A 2,202-nucleotide genomic window follows, 5' to 3' on the forward strand; every position below is an offset into this window, starting at 1 on the left:
GTTTCCAGCTGACCTCTCCTCAAACCCAGGTCACCTCTGCCTTCTGCGGGCACAGCCAGCCTTGGCGCTGACCCAGCATCTCAGGCTATGCCTTCCCTACCAACCCCGGCCCCTTTCCCGTCAATCGCCAATCACAGAACGGCTGAGCTCTAGGGCAGCGGTGCCCTGCCGGGAGCCCCTGCTGGCCCCGACTCCCAACTCTGATGCAGGCAGGCCCAGCTCCCACTCTGTTTGGAGCAGGTGAACTGCCAGCCCAGTGGAGGAGCAGCTTCCCTTCCCCTGGCTTCCTGATTTTCCCCAGTTGCCATGGTAATTGAGAGAGCAGTGTTCTGAGACCAACACCACCGAAACCCAGTGCTCAACTCTGAAATGGTTCAGGCAGGGGAAGCTGTGTCCAGGATGGGAAGGGATCGAGCTCTGAGCTCTCAGCTCCAGCCTGGCCTTCCTGGAACACCCATCCAGCCTTTTGTATCCCTGCCATTGTTCTCACCATCAGTATTATCTCAGGTTACTCTTTCTTGAGTACTTACTATATGCCAGGCACCATGCCAAGAGCTTCACATCATGTGTATCCTCATATCAACCCCAGGCCCATTTCACCACCCCGGATACTGGCCCGAAATCCTAGGGCACAGTCAGGAAGTGGCAGAGCCCCGGAGCTGACGGAATTTTCTCAGGTCTTCCTCCTAGTGAGTTGAAGACAGCACAGAACTACACACACACACACACACACACACACACACACACATACTCACACACACACTCACACACCAGCTTTTTCTTTATTCCTTCCTCCACCTCCTCATCCCTCACTCCCCTCTTCCTGCCCCCCAAGTCACACCCCCTTCTCCCTTGCTTGATGTGCAAGACGCCCTGAAAAGCATCTATTAGTGACAAAGGGGAGTGGTTTTCCTCTTTGCCTCTTCTTCTCTGCGCAACTCGGAGCCTGAGTGGGCTTGCCTGTCTTGCCAAGCCAAGGCTGGGGAGGAGGAAAGATCAAGCCACTGGGAGCCAGGTGCCAAGCGTGTGTGTGTCTGCGTGTGTGTGTGTGTGTGTGTGTGTGTGTGTGTGAATCTTGCTCTCTTTCCCGGACCTCCACCCTCTGCTTCCCCAAGAGTGTGTGAGCAACAGCGACAGTGAAATGCAAAATCCTTTGCAATCTGCCCAGGAAAAGACAGCTTTCGAGACGGGTTTATATGGTTACCCATATGTTAGGGTCCCTAAGAAAGGAAGGGAAGCTGAGTTCCCTGCATCTGCCCCTCCCCCTGCGCGGCGCACGGCCTCTCCCGGGGTGCTGGCCTCTCAAGCCACAGGTGGATAAGGCCCCTCCATCCTCGCCCCTTCCCAGATGCTTGGCCTGAGCTTTGCCCCTGAAAACACCAGAACTGGGTAATATTTCCAGAACCTGCTGACTCTCTGTCTGCCCACCCAAGAGCCAAGGCCAGAGCCCAGGCTGCTACCCGCTACACACACGCGCACGCACACACACACACACACACACACACACACACAGGTTTGAGCGTTGTGCTGTCCCGCTAAGGAATGTTGTCCCAACACGGATGTAGACAGAAATAACCATCGCTGCCTCCCATGAGATCCTCTGTGACCACAGCGAGCTGCCCTCCCCGGAGTGGCTACTACATTCAGCCTCCTCCAGCCTCCCAGAAATTGTCATTGTGTGTGCGCGTGTTTCCTGATAGGGAAAAAAATGGAAATTAGGTTATATAAAAGATGTATGCTTTGGAGCCCAGAGCGGCTCTTTTAATGAGGGTTGCGACGTCTCCCTCCCCACACCCATAAACCAGCCGGCTGGGACGTCACCGCTAATTCGTTTCAGCGATGATAGGATAAAGGAGGGACATTAAGAAATAAATGCCCCCTCACGACCCTCGCGGAGCTCGCGGATCGGTCCCCACAGATCCACGCCGCGATTCCAGCCTCCGGGCGAGGAGCTACTTAGCGCCGCGGCTCCTCCGAGGGGCGGCGGCGGCCGAGCGGACGGGGTGAGCCCGGGGCGCGCGCGGGGCGCCGGGCACTGCGCGGGGGAAGCCCGCAGCCCGAGTCCCGAACTTGGGCTCTCCGGGCGGACGGAGGGAGGGCAGGAGGGAGGGGACAAGGGAGGGTGGGGGCCGGGCGAGGGGGTGGGGAGCGATCCGAGAGGCACAAAGCGGAGAGGCAGGGAAGGGAGGCGCGCGGCTCCTA

General features: G+C 58.0%; 1 protein-coding gene across 4 annotated transcripts in view; it reads left to right on the forward strand.

Annotated features, from left to right (window-relative positions):
* Nos1 (nitric oxide synthase 1 (neuronal)) overlaps positions 1–2,202 on the forward strand; it is a 180,846-nt gene that overhangs the window by 61,804 nt on the left and 116,840 nt on the right. The window contains exon 1 of one of the 4 annotated variants that reach the window (XM_013520393.1): positions 932–1,015. The exons of 2 other annotated variants lie outside the window; for them this stretch is intronic. The gene's annotated coding sequence lies outside the window, so the exon portion shown is untranslated. Of the gene's footprint in view, positions 1–931; positions 1,016–1,771; positions 2,004–2,202 lie in introns of those variants that run through there. One more of the 4 variants, XM_013520392.1, reaches the window with a different exon arrangement.

Source organism: Chinchilla lanigera, unplaced genomic scaffold (assembly GCF_000276665.1).
Source record: "Chinchilla lanigera isolate Chin_1 unplaced genomic scaffold, ChiLan1.0 scaffold00054, whole genome shotgun sequence".
Lineage (NCBI taxonomy): Eukaryota > Metazoa > Chordata > Mammalia > Rodentia > Chinchillidae > Chinchilla > Chinchilla lanigera.